This window comes from Salvelinus fontinalis, chromosome 16 (assembly GCF_029448725.1).
Source record: "Salvelinus fontinalis isolate EN_2023a chromosome 16, ASM2944872v1, whole genome shotgun sequence".
Lineage (NCBI taxonomy): Eukaryota > Metazoa > Chordata > Actinopteri > Salmoniformes > Salmonidae > Salvelinus > Salvelinus fontinalis.
In genome coordinates this window covers 15,438,404-15,462,202 of record NC_074680.1, presented here as the reverse complement: position 1 = coordinate 15,462,202, position 23,799 = coordinate 15,438,404, and the positions used below count along the sequence as shown (strand labels likewise).

Below are 23,799 nucleotides of genomic sequence, written 5' to 3'. Positions count from 1 at the left end.
GGTAAGGGCCACAGTTGTACAGGACACACATAGGTAGGTTACAGGTAAGGGCCACAGTTGTACAGGACACACATAGGTAGGTTACAGGTAAGGGCCACAGTTGTACAGGACACACATAGGTAGGTTACAGGTAAGGGCCACAGTTGTACAGGACACACATAGGTAGGTTACAGGTAAGGGCCACAGTTGTACAGGACAAACATAGGTAGGTTACAGGTAAGGGCCACAGTTGTACAGGACACACATAGGTAGGTTACAGGTAAGGGCCACAGTTGTACAGGACACACATAGGTAGGTTACAGGTAAGGGCCACAGTTGTACAGGACAAACATAGGTAGGTTACAGGTAAGGGCCACAGTTGTACAGGACAAACATAGGTAGGTTACAGGTAAGGGCCACAGTTGTACAGGACACACATAGGTAGGTTACAGGTAAGGGACTGTATGTTATTTATAATGACAGATACATGGAGGAAGTCTGAACTCTGAAATAAAAATGGATGGTCCTCCCTTTATTTAGTCAAATATAATTTTACCCGACCCTCCCTGAACACTTGAAAAACAAGTGACCCCCCCCCCCCCATACCAAATCATTAAAACATCAAATGAATAGCAGAGAACTTGCCTCCCATATACTCTCACTCCTAGGGCAGACCAGAGCCTTTCATATTAAGTTTTAGAAACTCTTCTTTGTTTTGTAAGCATTACATGGGAAAGTAGCCAGAAGATTGTTGATTTGCAGACCACCGCGGACAAGGGTGAAATGATCCCCATTATAATAAAAGCACTGCATGAATTTATCATCTTATTTGCGGTCCGAGAAAAAAATTACATTTTACAAACGCAGTTCATTAAATTCCATGTCATTTTACATGACTGTACGCAAGTTCCACAACAGAGCATGACAACGAATGAGTGCATGCTGCAGCACCAGACATTGTGATTCCTATACAGGCGATTGTTAAAAAAGAGGATAGTCTAAGTTTGGAACAGATCTAAACTTATCTATCAACTGTAAAAATGAAGCGACAACAGAACCAGTTACATCTGAAGTATCTGATCATCAATGAATTAGAGAAAAAGTCATTTGTTTATTAACACAGCAGCCGTATACATTAAAGTAGGCCTACACAGTGTACAAAACATTAATAACACCTGCTCTTTCCATGACAGACTGACCAGGTGAAAGCTATGATCCCTTATTGATGTAACTTGTTAAATCCACTTCAATCAGTGTAGATGAAGGGGAGGAGACAGGTTAAATAAGGATTTTTAAGCCTTGAGACAATTTAGACGTGGATAGTGCGTGTCATTCAGAGGGTGAATGGGCAAGACAAAAAAATGTAAGTGCCTTTGAACAGGGTATGATAGTAGGTGCCATGCGCACCGGTTTGTGTCAAGAACTGCAACGCTGCTGGGTTTTTCACACTCAACAGTTTCCTGTGTGTATCAAGAATGGTCCACCACCCAAAGGACATCCAGCCAACTTGACAACTGTGGGAAGCATTGGAGCATTGGCCAGCATCCCTGTGGAACATTTTTCCCGACACCTTGTAGAGTCCATGCCCCGACAAATTGAGGCTGTTCTGAGGGCAAATGGGGGAGGAGGGAGGGGTGCGCAACTCAATATTAGGAAGTTGTTCCTAATGTTTGGTATACTCAGTGTCTATACACTTGCCAATTTTTTTTTCACTTGGGAAACTATCATTTTAATTCCATGATATTGTTGTTACAAAATAGATGTGTTGACTGATCAGGGCATGGGAATATAAGAGCATCTGCTAGGTTAAATTTACAAACTAAGCATGCATAGCTCACGCATGCTCCTCAAACCAATGACGGGCCAAACTCCTGTTTCTAAAAGAGAATTCAATGGCACTGTAGTGTATGCCTAATAAGGCATTTTGTTCAATCCAATTTCATTTTAACAGCCTAAATGCAAAATGTATAGGCGTGTTGAAACACTGTTGTTGAAATGCTGAGCGCTCCTGCCAGCCTATAGCTGTCACAAACGCTTCACAAATGATTTCTTAAATGGCAAGCTATAGCCTTGAAATAATAATAATAATATAGCCTAAATAATACAGGTTTGCTCCTGACTAATTTACAGATAGTATGTTGTTTAATAGCCTGTTAAAATGTTGAACGTCAATTGATAGTGACAATCACATTACTGTACTTCCTCTGCAATAAAAGATTGTAGCACTGCCTCAATGTCAGACACAAACCAAAGATAACCCATATGCATCGGAGTCAGGTCTTTCCCCTGCATTTTACAGCTTGTTTCTAGCATAAAGCATCGTGGACTAAAGCATCTTTATAGAATCAGGTCTATGCTTTTAGCATTTACCCTCACATATCAATTTGAGCCCTGGTTAACTTAACACACCAAGTACTTCACTGACACTGAGATACACTATAAACACAAAAGTATGTGGACACCCCTTCAAATGATTGGATTCACCTATTTCAGCCACACCCGTTGTTGCTGACAGGTGTACAAAACAGAGTACACCGCCATGCTATCTCCATAGACAAACATTGGCAGTAGCATGGCCTTACTGAAGAGCTCAGTGACTTTCAACGTGGCACCCACCGTCATAGGATGCCACCTTTCCAACAAGTCAGTTCGTCAAATTTCTGCACTGCTACAACTGCCCTGGTCAACTGTAAGCGCTGTTACTGTGAAGAGGATAGTCTAGGAGCAACAACGGCTCAGCCGCGAAGTAGTAGGCCACACGAGCTCATAGAACGGGACCGCCGAGAGGAGAAGCACGTAGCGCAAAAATAGTCTGTCCTCGGTTGCAACACTCACTACCGAGTTCCAAACTGCCGCCATTTGACTCTGGAGCAGTGGAAACGTGTTCTCTGGAGTGATGTATCACGCTACACCATATGGCAGTTCGACGGACGAATCTGCTTTTGACGGATGCCAGGAGAACGCTACCTGCCCCATAGTGCCAACTGTAAAGTTTGGTGGAGGAAGAATAATGGTCTGGGGCTGTTCTTCATGGTTCTGGCTAGGCCCCTTAGTTCCGGTGATGGGAAATCTTAACACTACAGCATACAATGACATTCTAGACAATTCTGTGCTTCAACTTTAAGGCAACAGTTTGGGGGAGGCCCTTTCCTGTTTCAGCATGACAATGCCCCTGTGCACAAAGCGAGGTCCATACAGAAATGGTTTGTCGAGATCGGTGTGGAAGAACTTGACTGGCCTGCACAGAGCCCTGACCTCAACCCCATCAAACACCTTTGGGATGAATTGGAACACCGACTGCGAGCCAGTTCTAATCGCCCAAAATCAGTGCCCAACCTCACTAATGCTCTTGTGGCTGAATGGAAGCAAGTCCCTTCAGCAATGTTCCAACATCTAGTGGAAAGCCTTGCCAAAAGAGTGGAAGCTGTTATTGCAGCAACGGGGGTGTAATACAGTGTAGTCTAGTTTTATATGCACCATCCTAGCAGCACAAAAACTCAGGAAGTACATTTTCTGAGAAATATAACACAGAATATCAGATCTCAACAATGATTGGAGAAGTGTTCAACATCACCAGTAGGCATATCTACCAAATCCTTATGATCTGTTTTCATAAGTGCAACGTGACTGCAAGAGACGGTTATAATGTCTGACCAAAATACAGGACAAAATAATCTAAATGAGTAGAGTTTGAATGTGTTGATAAGATTACAAAAAATGTCAGCATAATATACATACATAGCACTTACTTAAGCATCTCACAGGAAAAAGTAAGCCACACAGAAAATGCGAGACATAATTGTTTGGTTACGGGACAAAGGGCCAAAATGCAGGACTGTCCCGCACATGTGGACACCCTCCTAGACCCCCCCCCCCTGCACAAAATGAAGAAGAAAAAAACTAAACCCTGCCCCTGATTGAAATGTTTAAATAGCATGACCTCCGCCATTTTTATCCAAGTAACAATTGTGTACATTTCGACCGCTCCTTAAGCGTTTTCGTAATTTACAAGTGACTCAATGTTGTTGCTAGAAAATCGCGCGATCAGTTATCAATAACGTTCCTCAACTCAGCCTCGACATAAGAGAATGGAGTTGAGCGTTCGTCAGGTAACCGTCTACAGGCAACGTGATACATTGTAACTAATGATTGACAGTGTGACCATGAATAGATCTTACTCTTAATTGAAACCACAGTTTCAAAAGGGAAAACATTTTCGCTAACCCTAACCCTTTTCCTAACCTTAACCGAATGATCATAACATGCTGCGTGATTGGCATACTAAACCAACTTTGCTGAAACTGTAGCTAGCAACGCAAAACGTGTAACTATGTAACGTTAGCTATACTAGCTAACTAGCCAGCAGCATGTAGCTACGTTTTCCTTATTTTTCGGGCAAAAGCCTCTGACCTGAAACAGTTACAACATATTTAGGATCACTCTACTCGTCCGTGCAATATGACTGCAAAAAGCGAACTTTAAACCACAAGACTAGAAAGGTAAAAGTGTTAACCTGATAACACGGTTCTCACCACGTTGGATGTCTTTTCCTGAAATATTGCTTTCGTCAGGAAACTGGCAGGTTGACGTCCAATGGGATTGCTTCTGCAACCAATCAATTTGGGAGAGGCGGGACTTCAGTTTCCCTTTGAACGTCCACATCTTGTTGACGTAATGATAGGTCATGGGCAACAGAGGGAAGGAAGCATTTTGATAACAAGCTTCGACATTTGACATACTGTATAATTCAAAAGAGAAACAAACTCTTTTCACGCCACTTCGATATAGTAACGACCAGAAGTGACTTTTTCGTAACACGTTAGGAAAATTTACGCAGCATGTTATGATCATTAGGTTAAGGTTAGGAAAAGGGTTAGGGTTAGCGAAAATGTTTTCCCTAACCTGCTACGAAAATAGCGAATAGCGAAGTGCCATGAAATGTCTGTCCCTAATCCAAAAGTGTGCATTACATACAATATTGTAACGACCCTGCGTTTATAAGCGCGGAAATCGACTCTGCCGCTTGAGCATGCTTTTGCGGCACAGTTGATAGCGCGCCGGACTTCGGGCTAGAAGGTCGAGGGTTCGAGACCTGCTCCCTGCTGTTTCATTACAATATACATTATCGATTGATGTATTCTCTGGAGAACAATTAAGTGTGGTTCTGCCATGATTTCTCATCATCAGCATGTTTGATCTGTCTGCTATTTACAACATTGACTCAACTTTGTGGGTGGGCATATAACGCGAACGTCTAGCAACCCAAAGATGTTTTGAAATAAAATAAATATTTGACAGATGCATGGTGCGCAAAGCAGAACAGATTTTGACATGCTTATTGTCTACATATATAGTGATGCAAATGCACCACTGCTGTATATGCATGAATCAGACATGTGATGAGAATGGAATATATTGTGATCCAATTTTCATACAGTGCTATTACTACTAAATGTAACATTGTATTGTACTAACAAATTACACCATAAACAGCTCTTTTTGAATGTCCCTGCAGGCAGAAGCAACAATTTATGGATGAGTAGCCTATACAGTTATGGGAAGATGCATAATTTCAACATTTACTCAGGAACTTATTATAAAGATTTCTTATAACATCTTGGTATAAACATCATTATAAATTCAGCTTCAGACGTTACAACACATTCAAATAATTACATTATCCTCTCAGCAAGATGGAGCTACTGTAGAAGAGATTCATCATATCAGGTTTTGACTAAGGGGGATCCATTGTGCACACGCAGCTGTTGGTTAGAATGAACCCTGTGGCCCTGAGTCCCTCATCTCCCTGGCAGCTCTGTTCACAGTCCAGGGAGGGTCAGGGTGTCACAAACTCTTTTTGTTGAGATGGAAACGCTCTGTAGATGAGTGGCAGATGAGTGGCAGTTACAGATCCCGCTGTGGCCGACCTTGCGGATGGGAGAGAGACAGTAAAAAGCAGTCTGTCTGGAATGCTGCTGCTGCTATGGAAACAGGTCGACCAATCACATACTTCAAAGAATGCTTCATGTGGACCTACTGTCTTCCCTGTCACTCCCGGAAAGTCACCTTTCTGACAATTTATTCTGTTAAAATGCCATTATTTAATTAGCATTGAATAGCATGGGACAAATCAGTGCTCTCCAGACTGATCGAAATGTGCACATTTTTCAAGCACGCCTTTAGTACAGGAATTCAGTACAACTGCCACATCAGGTTTGAAGACCCAGAGGCAGACTGTGTCGAAGTAACAATGTTTATTACAGCAACAGGGGCAAAGGTACAGGACGGCAGGCAGGCTCATGGTCAGGTCAAGCAGAGATCGGTAATCCAGAGGTGGAGCAAAGGTACAGGACGGCAGGCTCAGGAAACAGGAGACAAAAGGCTGTGAGACATGGGTTTAACTCTGGACACATGAAAGGTGGGATGTATATGAAGGGTATGGGGCAACAGAAGATGAACAGCAGAGGGGCTACTAATTTTGGAGATGGGAAATAGGCCGATAAAGCGGGGGGAGAGTTTGCGGGATTCCACCCACAGGGGCAGATCCCGGGTGGATAGCCATACCTTCTGCCCGAGACGATACCGGGGTCCGATGGCGATCCGCTTGTCGTCGATACCTGGAGGTGGTCTTGAGGAGGGCCGACCGAGCTCTCCTCCAGGTAGGACGACAACGGCGGACAAACATCTGGGCAGAAGGAATGCCGACCTCTTCCTCCTGCTCGGGGAAGAGCGGGGGCTGATACTCCAGGGAACACTGGCCATTGGACTGGGGGTGGAATCCGGAGGACAGGCTGGCCGACTTACTAATGCAGAACCCCTTCCAGAACCGAGACGAGAACTGAGGGCCCCGGTCAGAGCCCATGTCGACTGGTAGTCCATGGATACGGAAGACGTGCTGCACCATGAGCTGGGCCGTCTCCTTGGCAGAGGGTAGTTTGGGGAGAGGAATGAAGTGGGAGGCTTTGGAAAACCGATCCACCACAGTCAGGATGGTGGTGTTGCCATCAGATGGGGGAAGAACCGTGACAAAGTCCAGGGAGATGTGGAACCAGGGACCAGCCGGAGCTTGTCGAGGAGTCTTGTTTTGTGCACACACCGTGCAAGTGGTGACGAATGCGGAGACGTCAGGGACCATGGTGGGCCACCAGAAGCATCGTCGCACAAAAGCCAGGGTACGGCAGGAGCCCGAGTGGCAGGCCATCCAGGACCATGGAGCGGACCACGTCAGGCACAAACATCCGGTTATCTGGACCCCCCCTGGGGTTCAGCTGGGAACGCTGTGCCTCCAGGACCTGTTTCCCTATACCACAGCTGAGTGCCGTCGCCAGGCACGAGGTGGGAAGGATGGTCTCGGGCTCTGGAGTAATAGCTGTGGGGCTATAATGGTGAGACAGTGCATCCGCCTTGATATTCTTGGATCCCGGACGATATGAGAGAGAGAGAAGTTGAACGGTGTGAACAGCAGGGCCAATCTAGCATGCCTGGAGTTGAGGCATTTGGCAGTGTGGAGGTACTCCACATTTTTGTGGTCGGTCCATACGATGAACGGGTGTTCCGCCGCTTCCAGACAGTGCCTCCATTCCTCCAATGCCATCTTCACTGCGAGAAGCTCACGATTTCCCACATCGTAGTTTTTCTCGGTGGCGTTGAGGCGATGGGAGAAGAAGGCACAGGGATGTAGCTTCATGTCCAGGGCAGAACACTGGGACAGGACCGCCTTCCCTCCTACATGAGACGCATCGGAATCCACCACGAACTGACGGGAAGGGTCAGGATGAACCAGGATGGAAGCAGTGGTGAAGCGGTGTTTGAGGTCCCAAAATGCCCAGTCAGCAGCAGGTGACCACGTGAATGGATCCTTGGGAGAGGTGAGTGCTGACAGGGGGGAAGCTAGGGTTCCTTTTGGACACTCTCGGGATCCATTTGGACACTCCTAGGGGAGATGATGTACCCCAGAAAGGGGATGGTGGAGCGATGGAACTCGCACTCCTCTGCCTTAACAAACAGCTGGTTCTCCAGGATGCGTTGAAGAACCTGTCGGACGTGGAGCACATGTTCTTGGGGGGAGTGGGAGAAGACAAGGATGTCATCAATGTAGACGAAGACGAACCGGTTCAACATGTCACGGAGAACATCATTTACCAGAGCCTGGAACACAGCAGGGGCGTTGGTGAGGCCAAATGGCATGACCAAATACTCGTAGTGGCCGCTGGCCATGTTGAAAGCGGTCTTCCACTCATCCCCCTCCAAGGTGGTAGGCATTCCGTAGATCCAGCTTGGAAAACACGGTGGCCCCCTGGAGCGGCTCGAAGGCCAAGGAGATGAGTGGTAGCGGTTCTTCACCATTATGTCATTGAGTCCCCAGTAGTCGATGCACGGGCGCCGGGTCTTGTCTTTCTTCTCCACAAAGAAGAACCCTGCACCGGCGGAAGAGGACGAAGGACGTATAAATTCTGCAGCTAGGGAGTCCCCAATGTAGGTGTCCATAGCCTTGGTCTCCGGTTCTGACAGCGAATACAGTCGTCCCCAAGGCGGAGCAGTGTTAGGGAGAAGGTCAAAACCGTAGTCATATGGTCGGTGCGACGCCAGCAAAGTGGCCCAGGCCTTGTTGAACACCTCCCAAAGGTCCTGGTACTCCACGGGAATGGCGGAGAGGTCCGGGGCACCTTCCGAGCCCCCATGAAGACGACGCACACTTCAGACACTGGGTGTGGCAGAAGGGACTCCAGCCCATGATGGCACCAGTAGATGAGTTGATGAGGGGATTGTGTCGCTGGAGCCAGGAGAATCCCAATACCACGGGAATCTGAGGAGACTTGAGCAGGAATTTAATAGTCTCGCTGTGATTCCCTGACACCCATAGGTTGATGGGAGTGGTAATATGAGTGACCCGGCCTATAGAGCGCCGGTCCAACACTCTAACATCCATGGGAGTGGAGGGGACCTGAGTGGGACATTCAGCTCAGAAGCCAGTGTAGCGTCCAAAAAACTCTCATCGGACCCAGAGTCAATAAGGACCCGGAGAGTAAACGGGGCTTCCAAGAAGGTGGAGTGACCGATGAGACGATGCTGCTAGCAGCTGGGTTACTGAGGCGCTGCGGGCTGCAGGAATGTCCACCAGAACTGTTGCCAGAGAATTTTATGTTCATTAAATTCAAACGCAGATTAAATCACAAAGACCAGAGATGTTTTCCAATGCCTAGCAAAGAAGGGTGCCTATTGGTAGATAGGTAAAAAATAAAGAAGCAGACACTGAATATCCCTTTGAGCACCAAATTACACTTTGGATGGTGTATCACTACACCCAGTCACTACAAAGATACACGCGTCCTTCCTAAATCAGTTGCTGGAGATGAAGGAAACCGCTCATGGATTTCACAATGAGGCCAATGATGACTTTAAAACAGTTACAGAGTTAAGACTGTAATCACTACCAAAGGACTTCTACAAAGTATTGACTCAGTGGTGTGAATACTTATATAAATGAGATATTTCTGTATAAAATGTTCACTTTGTCATTATGAGGTATTGTGTGTAGAATTTTGAATTCAGGTTGTAACTCAACATAATGTGCAATAATTCAAGGGGTATGAATATCTTCTGAAGGCACGGTACCACAAGATGTGCAAAGGAGGATAGAGGATAGAACTTAAAAGTATTAATTATTAATTATTAACTAAACATTTATTTTACACATGACAATGGGTGACACTAGCACCCCTGTATAATGACCCATTTTGTGAGATTTTGATTTAAAAAGCCAGTCCTTTTTACATATCAGACCCTTTGAAGTTATAACCTTATTTTCAATTGATTTGATATGATATGTATCACAACTGGTCGTGATTGGGAGTCCCATAGGGCGGCGCACAATTGGCCCAGCGTCGTCCGGGTTTGGCCGCTGTAGGCCGTCACTGTAAATAAGAATTTGTTCTTAACTGACCTGCCTAGTTAAATAAAGGTTAAATAAAATGTCAAATTAATATAATAAATATGCAGCAGAGGAGCACGAGACATAACAAACATAAAAACCACAAACACAAGGATACTGAATAACAATGAGCTAGTACATCAGTCATGGGCTGACAGCCACCAATATAAATATGTACAACGTTAGCAGCAGCACAAAAGTATGGCGATAGTACAAAGTTACATCACATGCTGACCAAACCGGACGTGCGCTTCAGTCCGCTTGCGCCATCGCGCTCACGTTGATTTTGTTTACCCACACCAGAAGCGATGTAACGGCTCTTGGAAGGAGAGGACCAAGGTGCAGCGTGGTAAGTGTCCATGTTAATATTTATTTTAACTCAGAACACTAAGACAAAATAACAAAAATAGACCAACACGAAACAGTTCTATCTGGTGCAGACACAGAGACAGAAAAACAACTACCCACAAAACCCCTGTGGGCAAGAGCTACCTAAGTATGGTTCTCAATCAGAGACAACGATAGACAGCTGCCTCTGATTGAGAACCACACCCGGCCAACCAACAAAGATATACAAAACATAGAATGCCCACCCCAACTCACGCCCTGACCAAACCAAAATAGAGACATAAAAAAGGATCTCTAAGGTCAGGGCGTGACAGTTCCCCCCCCCCCCCCCCCAAAGGTGCGGACTCCGGCCGCAAAACCTAAATCTATAGGGGAGGGACTGGGTGGGCATCTATCCGTGGTGGCGGCTCTGGTGCGGGAAGTGGACTCCGCTCCACATTAGGCTTGGCCCACTTAGGTGGCGCCTCTGGAGCGGGGACCCTCGCCGCCGACCCTGGACTGGGGACCCTCGCCGCGGGCTCCGGACAGGAGGGCGACTCTGGCGGCTCCGGACAGGAGGGCGGCTCCGGACAGGAGGGAGACTATGGCGGCTCCGGACAGGAGGGAGACTCTGGCGGCTCCGGACAGGAGGGAGACTCTGGCGGCTCCGGTCTAGAGGGTGTCGCTGGAGGCTCCAGACTAGAGGGCGTCGCTGGAGGCTCCGGAATAGAGGGCGTCGCTGGAGGCTCCGGACTAGAGGGCGTTGCTGGAGGCTCCGGCCTGGAGGGCGTTGCTGGAAGCTCCGGACTGACGACCTTCGTTGGAGGCTTCATGCCATGGATCATCACTGGAGGCTTCGTGCCATGGATCATCACTGGAGGCTTCGTGCCATGGATCATCACTGGAGGCTTCGTACCATGGATCATCACTGGAGGCTTCGTGCCATGGATCATCACTGGAGGCTTCGTACCATGGATCATCACTGAAGGCTTCGTGCCATGGATCATCACTGGAGGCTTCGTACCATGGATCATCACTGGAGGCTTCGTGCCATGGATCATCACTGGAGGCTTCGTGCCATGGATCATCACTGGAGGCTTCGTGCCATGGATCATCACTGGAGGCTTCGTGCCATGGATCATCACTGGAGGCTTCGTGCCATGGATCATCACTGGAGGCTTCGTGCCATGGATCATCACTGGAGGCTTCGTGCCATGGATCATCACTGGAGGCTTCTTGCCATGGATCATCACTGGAGGATTCGTGCCATGGATCATCACTGGAGGCTTCGTGTCATGGATCATCACTGGAGGCTTCTTGCCATGGATCATCACTGGAGGCTTCGTGCCATGGATCACAACTGGAGGCTTCTTGCCATGGATCACCACTGGAGGTTTCGTGCCATGGATCATCACTGGAGGCTTCTTGCCATGGATCATCACAGGAGGCTTCGTGCCATGGATCACCACTGGAGGCTTCTTGCCATGGATCATCACTGGAGGCTTCGTACCATGGATCATCACTGGAGGCTTCGTGCCATGGATCATCACTGGAGGCTTTGTGCCATGGATCATCACTGGAGACTTCGTGCCATGGATCATCACTGGAGGCTTCGTGCCATGGATCATCACTGGAGGCTTCGTGCCATGGATCATCACTGGAGGCTTCGTGCCATGGATCATCACTGGAGGCTTCGTGCCATGGATCATCACTGGAGGCTTCTTGCCATGGATCATCACTGGAGGATTCGTGCCATGGATCATCACTGGAGTCTTCGTGTCATGGATCATCACTGGAGGCTTCTTGCCATGGATCATCACTGGAGGCTTCGTGCCATGGATCACCACTGGAGGCTTCTTGCCATGGATCACCACTGGAGGTTTCGTGCCATGGATCATCACTGGAGGCTTCTTGCCATGGATCATCACAGGAGGCTTCGTGCCATGGATCACCACTGGAGGCTTCTTGCCATGGATCATCACTGGAGGTTTCGTGCCATGGATCATCACTGGAGGCTTCGTGCCATGGATCATCACTGGAGGCTTCGTGCCATGGATCACCACTGGAGGCTTCTTGCCATGGATCATCACTGGAGGCTTCTTGCCATGGATCATCACTGGAGGCTTCGTGCCCTGGATCATCACTGGAATGGAGAGACACACAGGAGGTCTGGCTCTGGGAGAAGGCACAGGACTCACCAGGCTGGGGAGACATGCAGGAGGGTTAGGGCTTAGCACAGGCACAGGACTCACCAGGCTGGGGAGACATTTAGGAGGCACCTTGGCCGAGGCACCGGATACACTGGGCCGTGGAGGCGCACTGGCGGTCTCGAGCGCAGATCTGGCCCCACCCGTTCTAGCTGGATGCCAGCTTCCACCCGGCAAATGCGGGACGCTGGCACCGAGCACACCGGCCTGTGGATGCTCGGCCGAGACACAGTGCGCATCAACCCATAGCACGGGGCCTCACCAGTCACATGCTCACCCCGGTAAGAACGGGGAGTGGGCTCAGGCCTCTAACCTGACTTCGCCACTCCCCGTGTGCCCCCCAATTTTTTTTTGGGGGGGGACTGCCTCTCGTGCTTCCTTGCCAGCCGTGTTCCCTCGTATCGCTGGTTCCCTTCTCCTGCTGCCTCCGCTTTCCTGGCTGCCTCCACCTGTTCCCATGGGAGGCGATCCCTTCCAGAACACTAAGACAAAATAACAAAAATAGACCAACACGAAACAGTTCTGTCTGGTGCAGACACAGAGACAGAAAAACAACCACCCACAAAACCCCTGTGGGCAAGAGCTACCTAAGTATGGTTCTCAATCAGAGACAACGATAGACAGCTACCTCTGATTGAGAACCACACCCGGCCAACCAACAAAGAAATACAAAACATAGAACACAGAACATAGAATGCCCACCCCAACTCACGCCCTGACCAAACCAAAATAGAGACATAAAAAAGGATCTCTAAGGTCAGGGTGTGACAAGCGATCAGGCACACAGGTTGAAATATCAAAACAAACTCTGAACCAATTATATTAATTTGGGGACAGGTCAAAAAGCATTAAACATTTATGGCAATTTAGCTAGCTAGTTTGCTGTTGCTAGCTAATTTGTCCTGGGATATAAACATTGGGTTGTTATTTTACCTGAAATGCACGAGGTCCTCAACTCCTACAATTAATCCACAGATAAAACGGTAAACCGGATTCGTTTCTCGTCATCTCTCTTCCTTCCATCAGGCTTCTTTTTCTTCTTTGGACTTTATATGGCGGTTGGCAACAAACTTTACAGAACCTACCAGGTACAACCCTAAATCCGTAAACATGGGCACCCTCATAGATATCATCCTGACCAACTTGCCCTCCAAATACACCTCTGCTGTTTTCAATCAGGATTTCAGCAATCACTGCCTCATTGCCTGCATTCGCTATGGGTCCGCGGTCAAATGACCACCCCTCATCACTGCCAAGCGCTCTCTAAAACACTTCTGCGAGCAGGCCTTTCTAATCGACTTGGTCCAGGTATCCAGGAAGGATATTGACCTCATCCCGTCAGTCGAGAATGCCTGGTCGTTCTTTAAAAGTAATTTCCTCACGATCTTAAATAAGCATGCCCCTTTCAAAAAATGTAGAACTAAGAACAGATATAGCCCTTGGTTCACTCCAGACCTGACTGCCCGCGACCAGCACAAAAACAGCCTGTGGCGGACTGCACTAGCATCGAATAGTCCCCGCGATATGTAACTTTTCAGGGAAGTCAGGAACCAATACACGCAGTCAGTCAGGAAAGCAAAGGCTAGCTTTTTCAAACAGAAATTTGCATCCTGTAGCTCTAACTCCAAAAAGTTTTGGGACACTGTAAAGTCCATGGAGAATAAGAGCACCTCCTCCCAGCTGCCCACTGCACTGAAGCTAGGTAACACTGTCACCACCGATAAATCCACGATAATCGAGAATTTCAATAAGCATTTCTCTATGGCAGGCCAGGCTTTCCTCCTGGCGACCCCAACCCTGGTCAACAGCTCCGCAACCCCCTCAGCTACTTGCCCAAGCCTCCCCAGCTTCTCCTTCACCCAAATCCAGATAGCAGATGTTCTGAAAGAGTTGCGAAACCTGGACCCATACAAATCAGCTGGGCTAGACAATCTGGATCCTCTCTTTCTAAAATGATCCGCCGCCATTCTTGCAACCCCTATTACCAGTCTGTTCAACCTCTCTTTCGTATCGTCCAAGATCCCTAAAGATTGGAAAGCTGCCGTGGTCATCCCCCTCTTCAAAGGGGGTGACACTCTACACCCAAATTGTTACAGACCTATATCTATCCTGTGCTGCCTTTCTAAAGTCTTCGAAAGCCAAGTTAATAAACAGATCACTGACCATTTCGAATCCCACCGTACCTTCTCCGCTGTGCAATCCGGTTTCCGAGCTGGTCATGGGTGCACCTCAGCCACACTCAAGGTACTAAACGATATCATAACCGCCATCGATAAAAGACAGTACTGTGCAGCCGTCTTCATCGACCTGGCCAAGGCTTTCGACTCTGTCAATCACCATATTCTTATCGGCAGACTCAACAGCCTTGATTTCTCAAATGACTGCCTCGCCTGGTTCACCAACTACTTCTCAGACAGAGTTCACTGTGTCAAATTGGAGGGCCTGTTGTCCGGACCTCTTGCAGTCTCTATGGGGGTACCACAGGGTTAAATTCTCGGGCATCAATGATGTCGCTCTTGCTGTGGGTGATTCCCTGATCCACCTCTACGCAGACGATGCCATTCTGTATACATCTGGCCCTTCTTTGGACACTGTGTTAACAAACCTCCAAACGAGCTTCAATGCCAATCAACACTCCTTCCTCGGCGTCCAATTGCTCTTAAACACGAGTAAAACTAAATGCATGCTTTTCAACCGTTCGCTGCCCGCACGCGCCCGACTAGCATCACTACTCTGTACGGTTCCGACTTAGAATATGTGGACAAATACAAATACCTAGGTGTCTGGCTAGACTGTAAACTCTCCTTCCAGACTCATATTTAACATCTCCAATCCAAAATCAAATATAGAATCGGCTTCCTATTTCGTAACAAAGCCTCCTTACCTCACGCCGCTTAACATACCCTCGTAAAACTGACTATCCTACCGATCCTCGACTTCGGCGATGTCATTTGCAAAATAGCTTCCAACATTCTACTCAGCAAACTGGATGCAGTCTATCACAGCGCCATCCATTTTGTCACCAAAGCCCCATACACCACCCACCACTGCGACCTATATACTCTCGCCGGCTGGCCCTCGCTACATACTCGTCCCCAGACCCACTGGCTCCAGGTCATCTATAAGTCTTTGCTAGGTAAAGCTCTGCCTTATCTCAGCTCACTGGTCACTATAACAACACCCACCCGCAGCACGCGCTCCAACAGGTATATCTCACTGGCCATCCCCAACGCCAACACCTACTTTGGCCGCCTTTCCTTCCAGTTCTCTGCTGCCAATGACTGGAACAAATTGCAAAAATCGCTGAAGCTGGTATATATTTTATATTTTATATATACTTATATTTCCCTCACTAACTTTAAACATCAGCTATCTGAGCAGCTAACCGATCGCTGCAGCTGTACATAGCCTATCTGTAAATAGCCCATCCAATCTACCTACCTTATCCCCATATTGTTTTTATTTACTTTTTTGCTCTTTTGCACACCAGTATTTCTACTTGCACATCACCATCTGCACATCTATCACTCCAGTGTTAATTTGCTAAATTGTATTTACTTCGCTACTATGGCCTATTTATTGCCTTACCTCCTCACACCATTTGCACACACTGTATATAGACTTTCTTTTTTCTATTATTATTATTTTTCTGTTATTGACTGTATGCTTGTTGATTCCATTTGTAACTCTGTGTTGTTGTTTGTGTGCACTGCTTTGCTTTATCTTGACCAGGTCGCAGTTGTAAATGAGAACTTGTTCTCAACTAGCCTACCTGGTTAAATAAAGGTGAAATAAAAAATAAATAAAATGACTACAACTTATCAGAGTGTGGACCTAAGTTCATCTGTCAATCACGCACATGGCTGTATGCTCCTAAAAACCTATGAGGAGATGGCAAGTGGCTATATGCTCCTAAAAACCTATGAGAAGATGGGAGAGGCCAGACTTGCAGCTCGTTGAGCGTCACAAATAGAACCAATTTCTATTTTAGCGCCTGGCCACGTAGATGCTCGACACCCGCGAGCAGTGTGGGAGCACTCAAGAAAAGGAGGCAAGTGGATCTCATACTGAAACCCAAGCCAATAGCACACGCTTGCTGTTCCTGATTACTTGTTAACTCTTTCCCTGTGTGTGTGTGAATGGATGACTGGGTGTGTCAATGTGTGTTAATCGGTGCTTGTAGTGTTTCTGCACTTTAATGTGCCATCATTATGCAGTTTTACATATTCATAAGCTTGATCAAGTTGTCACAGGTTTACTTTTAATTGGTAATTTCATACTTCAAAACATTTTCTTCAGAACAATTATCCGATTATCTTGAACCATTATCCTAACATGGCCTGTGCATTGTTATATAATTAAACCCTCACGTAATTGTTGTCAGGTTAATCATTTTTACTGATAAAAGTCTTTACAGTATGAGTAGAATAACTTTGCCTTTGCCCCTCAACCCAATGGTGCAACACAATACAAAAAGGGATTGAACTGACAGTAATCAAACACGGAATACATGTATCAAATCAAATCATTGAATCAAATCAAATTGTATTTGTCACATGCACCAATGTCATGCCCTGACCTTTGATATCTCTGTTTTTCTTTATATTTTGGTTTGTCAGGGTGTGACTAGGGTGGGTACGCTAGTTTTTGTATGTCTAGGGGTTTTTGTATGTCTATGTTGGCCTGATATGGTTCCCAATCAGAGACAGCTGTTTACGTTGTCTCTGATTGGGGATCATATTTAGGTAGTAGCCATTTTCCTCGTTTGTGTTGTGGGATCTTGTCTACGTATAGTTGCTTTTGTGCACTTCAGTAGCTTCACGTTTCGTTTGTGCTTTTGTTGTTTTTGATTATGAGTTTCTCTTTATTAAATATGTGGAACTCTACTCACGCTGCACCTTGGTCTCCTCTTTACGACGAGCGTGACAGAAGATCCCACCAACAAAGGACCAAGCAGCGTGCCCAGGAGGAAGAAGTATCCTGGACTTGGGAAGAGATCCTGGATGGGAAGGGATCCTGGACTTGGGAGGAAATCCTGGCAGGACAGGATCGACTTCCTTGGCGGGAGTCGCCTAGGAGCAAGAGAGGACAGCAGCGACGTCGGGGAGGTAGGCCACAGAAACCCCAATAATTTTTTTGGGGGGGGTACATGGAGCAGTCGGCGGAGCCGAGGAGTGGACCAGAGCCAGTCTGGGAGAAGAAGGACAATTCGGAGGAGAGAGAAATGGGGGAGTTGTTGAGTTGGTGGAGGACGCACGGATTTGGAATAAAGGAACGTGTTGTCAGTTTGGTGCCACCTGAGTCAGCTCCCCGTACTCATCCTGAAACGTGTGTTAAAGTTCCAGAACAATTGATGCCGGCTATATACACCAGGTCACCAGTGTACCTTCACAACCCAGTGCGTCCTGTGACAACTCCTCGCACTCTCCCTCAAGTGCGCTTTCCCAGTCAGGTGTGTCCTGTTCCTGCTCCTCGCACTCTCCCTCAAGTGCGTGTCCCCAGTCAGGTCCGTCCTGTGCCTCTTCCCCGCACTCGCCCTGAGGTTCGTGTCATCAGCCCGGTGCCATCTGTACCGGTTGCACGCATCAGGTCTCCAGTGCGCCTCCACAGTCCAGTACGTCCTGTGCCTCTTACCCGCACTCGCCCTGAGGTGCGGGGAAGAGGCCCGGTGCCACCTGTACCGGTCCCACGCATCAGGCCTCCAGTGCGCATCCACAGTCCAGTACGTCCTGTGCCTCTTCCCCGCACTCGCCCTGAGGTGCGTGTCATCAGCCCGGTGCCACCGGTACCGGTCCCACGCATCAGGCCTCCAGTGTGCCTCCACAGTCCAGAGCTTCCGGCAATAGTTCCCAGTCCAGAGCTTCCGGCGACAGTTCCAAGTCCAGAGCTTCCGGCGACAGTTCCCAGCCCAAAGCTTCCGGCGACAGTTCCCAGTCCAAAGCTTCCGGCGACAGTTCCCAGTCCAGAGCTTCCGGCGACAGTTCCCAGTCCAGAGCTTCCGGCGACGTTTCACAGTCCGGAACCTCCTGAGACGGTCTACAGTTCGGAACCTCCTGAGACGGTCAACAGTCCGGAACATCCTGAGATGGTCTACAATCCGGAACCTCCTGAGACGGTCTACAATCCGGAACCTCCTGAGACGGTCTACAGTCCGGAAACTCCTGAGACGGTCCACAGTCCGGAACCTCCTGAGACGGTCCACAGTCCGGAACCTCCTGAGACGGTCTACAGTCCGGTACCTCCTGAGACGGTCCCCAGTCCAGAGCCTCCAGCAATGGTCCCCAGTCCGGAGCCTCCGGTGACGGTCCACAGTCCGGAGTCTTCGGCGATTAGCTGCAGTCCAGAGCCTCCGTTGACAATCTGCAGTCCGGAGCCTCCAGTGGTGGTTCCCAGTTCAGAGCCTCCGGCGATGATCCACGGTCCGGTGCCTCCAGCGACGAAGCCTCCAGCGACGGTCGGCGATCTAGAGCCTCCAGCGACGGTCGGCGGTCCAGAGCCTCGAGCGACGGTTGGCGGTCCAGAGCCTCCAGCGACGGTCGGCGGTCCAGAGCCTTCAGCAGGGGTTCTCAGTCCAGAGCCTCCTGCGACGATCTACAGTCCGGTTCCTCCGGCGACGATCCACGGTCCGGAGCCTCCAGAGACGACCCACAGTCCGGGTCTTCCAGAGCTGCGTCCAGAACCGGAGCTGCCACCAAGGGTAGATGCCCACCCGGACCCTCCCCTATAGGTTCAGGTTTGCGGCCGGGAGTCTGCACCTTCGGGGGGGGGGGGGGGGGGGGGGGGGGGGTTACTGTCACGCCCTGACCTTTGATATCTCTGTTTTTCTTTATATTTTGGTTAGGTCTGGGTGTGACTAGGGTGGGTACGCTAGTTTTTGTATGTCTAGGGTTTTTGTATGTCTAGGGGTTTTGTATGTCTAGGGGTTTTTGTATGTCTATGTTGGCCTGATATGGTTCCCAATCAGAGACAGCTGTTTATGGTTGTCTCTGATTGGGGATCATATTTAGGTAGCCATTTTCCTCGTTTGTGTTGTGGGATCTTGTCTACGTATAGTTGCCTTTGTGCACTTCAGTAGCTTCACGTTTCGTTTGTGCTTTTGTTGTTTTTGTTTATGAGTTTCTCTTTATTAAATATGTGGAACTCTACTCACACTGCGCCTTGGTCTCCTCTTTACGACGAGAGTGACAGCCGAATACAACAGGTGTTGACCGTACAGTGAAATGCTTACTTACAAGCCCTTAACCAACAATGCAGTTTTTAGAAAAGTAAGTGTTAAGAAGGTATTTACTAAAATAAACAGAGGTAAAAAATTTAAAAATAACAAATAATTAAAGAGTAACAATAAAATAACAGTAACGAGGCTATATACAGGTGGTACCGGTACAGCGTCAATGCGTGGGGGCACCGGTTAGTCGAGGTAATTGAGGTAGTATGTACATATAGGTAGATGTAAAGTGTCTATGCATAGATAATAACAGAGTATAAGTGGCGCAAAAAGGGAGGGGGTCAATGCAAATAGTCCAGGTAGCCATTTGATTAGCTGTTCAGGAGACTGATGGCTTGGGGGTAGAAGCTGTTAAGAAGCCTTTTGGACCTAGACTTGGTGCTCGAGTACCACTTGCCGTGCGGTAGCAGAGAGAACAGTCTATGACTAGTGTGGCTGGAGTCTTGGCAAATCCGTACGCATTATCCTTTGTAGTGCCTTGCGGTCGGAGACCTAGCAGTTGCCATAACAGGCGGTGATGCAACCAGTCAGGATGCTCTCCATCTGAGGACCCATGCCAAATATTTTCCTGACCTGACTAGGAAACAACATATTAATAAAGGATGCACAGCAAATGACTTGGCTAGCTAGCAAGCAAGCTTACATGGAGCAGAAAACAGCTAGCTGAATTTCTAAAGTTTTAATGAGATAATGTTACAATATCTTACCTCCACCCCAGTCAGGAAAGAGTGCTTTGTCTTGCCCTGGTTTTGCCCTAGAAATCCTATGTAAATGTAGATTGCCAGAACGGGCAAACCAACATTTGTAGACGGCAGTTTTGGGCTCTAAAATGTGTTTATTATGATCAAGTTGGATCCCCACGGTGAATTATTTTTAGTTCTCTACAAATCGAGATTCACTGAGATCCAAAAGTACTGGGAAAGTGACACATGTTTTATTGTTTTGGCTCTGTACTCCTGTACTTTGGATTTGAAATGACACAATGACCATGACGTTAAAGTGCACACTGCTTTAATTTGAGGGTATTTTCATCCATATCAGGTGAACATTTACAAATTACAGCACTTTTTGTATATAGTCCCCCCATTTTAGAAGATCAAAAATATTGGGACAAATTCACTTATGTGTAGAAAAAAGGTCCTATATTCATAGCACACAATGACTACATCAAGCTTGTGACTACACATCTGTTGGATGCATTTGCTGTTTGTTCTGGTTGTTTAAGATTATTTTGTGCCCAATAGAAATTAATGGTTAATAGTGTATTGTATCATTTTGGAGTCACTTTTATTGTAAATAAGACTAGAATATGTTTCTAAACTGTAACGGTTGTCTTCGTCCTCCTCGTCTGAGTAGGAGTAGGAGATATCGGACCAATACGCAGCGTGGTGAGTATTCATATTTATTTAGAATACTTGAAACAAACAAACAAAATAGCGAATAAACTAACGAACACGAAACAGTCCTGTATGGTGAACAAACACAGAAACAGGAACAATCACGCACCACCCACAATACAAAACAGGCTACCTAAATATGGCTCCCAATCAGAGACAACGACAAACACCTGCCTCTGATTGAGAACCATACCAGGCCAAACGTAAAACACAACATAGAAAAACGAACATAGACAACCCACCCAACTCACGCCCTGACCATACTAAAACAAAGAAATAACAAAAGAACTAGGGTCAGAACGTGACAGGTAGCCTTTTCCCACCTGTGTTGTGTGGGTAGTTGTTTTCTGTCTTTGTGTCTGTACCAGACAGGACTGTTTCGTTTCGTTTCATTCTCTTTGTTATTTTGTTTAGTGTTCTGTTTTTAATAAATTAACATGAACACTTACCACGCTGTGCTTTGGTCCGATGATTCCTCATCTTCAGACGACGAACGTTACAGTGGGGGGAGGGGGGGGGGGGTATTTGGGGGTATTAACTGCCACTACAAATAATGATGTGGCTAGGCTATGTAGGCTTTCTATTCCATGTAGTACTTTAAGAATAGCAATGTAATTTGCACTTTGAATATTGATGCTAAAAAGTGTCACTAATCCACACAAAAAGGAGCTATTTGTACGGAGTGAGATTTGTTTCATTATTCTGTAATGTTTACCACAATCTGTGTGTCATTATTTACAATTCGGTCTAAGGCACTGCATATCAGTGCTAGTGTTATTTGTCTCTGATTGAGAATCCTACTTAGGGCCTCCCGGGTGGCGCAGTGGTGCGCCACCAGAGTCTCTGGGTTCGCGCCCAGGCTCTGTCGCAGCCGGCCGCGACCGGGAGGTCTGTGGGGCGACGCACAATTGGCATAGCGTCGTCCGGGGTAGGGAGGGTTTGGCCGGTAGGGATATCCTTGTCTCATCGCGCTCCAGCGACTCCTGTGGCGGGCCGGGCGCAGTGCGCGCCAACCAAGGGGGCCAGGTACACGGTGTTTCCTCCGACACATTGGTGCGGCTGGCTTCCGGGTTGGAGGCGCGCTGTGTTAAGAAGCAGTACGGCTGGTTGGGTTGTGCTTCGGAGGACGCATGGCTTTCGACCTTCGTCTCTCCCGAGCCCGTACGGGAGTTGTAGCGATGAGACAAGGTAGTAATTACTAGCGATTGGATACCACGAAAATTGGGGAGAAAATGGGATTAAAAAAAAAAAAAAAAAAAAAGAGAATCCTACTTAGGTAGCCTTTTTCCACCTGTGTTTCGTGGGTGTTTATTTTCTGTCTTTGTGTATGTCACCAGACAGGACTGTTTCGTTTCATTCTCATTTATCGTTAGTTTTATTGTTTTGTTCGAGTATTCGTTTTCATTAAAAGGCATAATGAATACTTACCACGCTGCACCTTGGTCCTCCTCTCTTTCTCCCAATGATGAACGTTACAGAAACACCCACCAGTAAAGGACCAAGCAGCGTGGTAACGGGCAGCAGCAGCGATCGTAGGACTCCTAGACCTGGGAGGAGATTCTGGACGGAGAAGGACCCTGGGTACAGGCTGGAGAATATCGCCGCCCCAAGGATGAGCTGGAGGCAGCGAAAGCGGAGAGGCAGCGGTATGAGTAGGCAGCACGGCAGCGCGGCTGGAAGCCCGAGAGGCAGCCCCAAAAATGTATTGGGGGGAAGCGAAGTCAGGTAGGAGGCCTGCGCTAACTCCCCATGCTTACCGTGGAGAGAGAGGGACCGGGCAGGCACCGTGTTATGCTGTGAGGCGCACGGTGTCCCCGGTGCGCAGGCATAGCCAGGTGCGGTACATAGCAGCGCCTCGTATCGGCCGGGCTAGAGTGGGCATCGAGCCAGGTGCCACGAAGCCGGCTCAGCGCATCTGGTCTCCAGTGCGCCTTCTCGGGCCGGGGTACATGGCACTAGCCCTACGCATGGTGTCCCCGGTTCGCCAGCACAACCCAGTGCGGGCTATTCCACCTCGCCGCACTGGCCTGGCTACGGGGAGCATTCAGCCAGGTAGGGTTGGGCAGGCTCGGTGCTCGAGACCTCCAGTGAGCCTCCACGGTCCGGTCTATCCGGTGCCTCCTCCACGTACCAGAACTGCGGTTGCAGCCCCACGCACCAGGCTGTCTCTCCGGACCCAATGGTCACTCTGACAGAGCTCCAGAGTTCCTCAGTGAAGATGAGAGAACCTTCAAGAAGGACAACCATCTCTGCAGCACTCCACCAATCAGGCCTTTATGTGGTAGTGGCCAGAAGGAAGCCACTTCTCAGCAAAAGCCACTTCTCAGGCCGCTTGGAGTTTGCCTGAAGGCATCTTAAGACTCTGACCATGAGAAACAAGATTCTCTGTTCTGATGAAACCAAGATTTAACTCTTTGGCCTGAATGCCAAGCGTCACGTCTGGAGGAAACCTGGCACCATCCCTACTGTGAAGCACGGTGGTGGCAGCATCATGTTGTGGGGATGTTTTTCAGCGGCAGGGACTGGGAGACTAGTCAGGATTGAGGGAAAGATGAACGGTGCAAAGTACAGAGAGATACTTCATGAAAATGTGCTCAAGAGTGCTCAGGACCTCAGACGGGGCAAAGGTTCACGTTCCAACAGGACAACGACCCTAAGCACACAGCCAAGGCAACACAGGAGTGGCTTCGAGACAAGTCTCTGAATGTCCTTGAGTGGCCCAGCCAGAGCCCG

At 48.1% G+C, this 23,799-nt stretch overlaps 1 protein-coding gene across 1 annotated transcript in view; it reads right to left on the bottom strand.

Annotated features, from left to right (window-relative positions):
* Window positions 1–4,614, bottom strand: part of LOC129812698 (dimethyladenosine transferase 1, mitochondrial-like) — a 44,362-nt gene extending 39,748 nt beyond the window's left edge. Inside the window, 1 exon segment of the mRNA XM_055864505.1 lies at window positions 4,512–4,614. The gene's annotated coding sequence lies outside the window, so the exon portion shown is untranslated.
* Window positions 4,615–23,799: the final 19,185 nt, after the last annotated feature.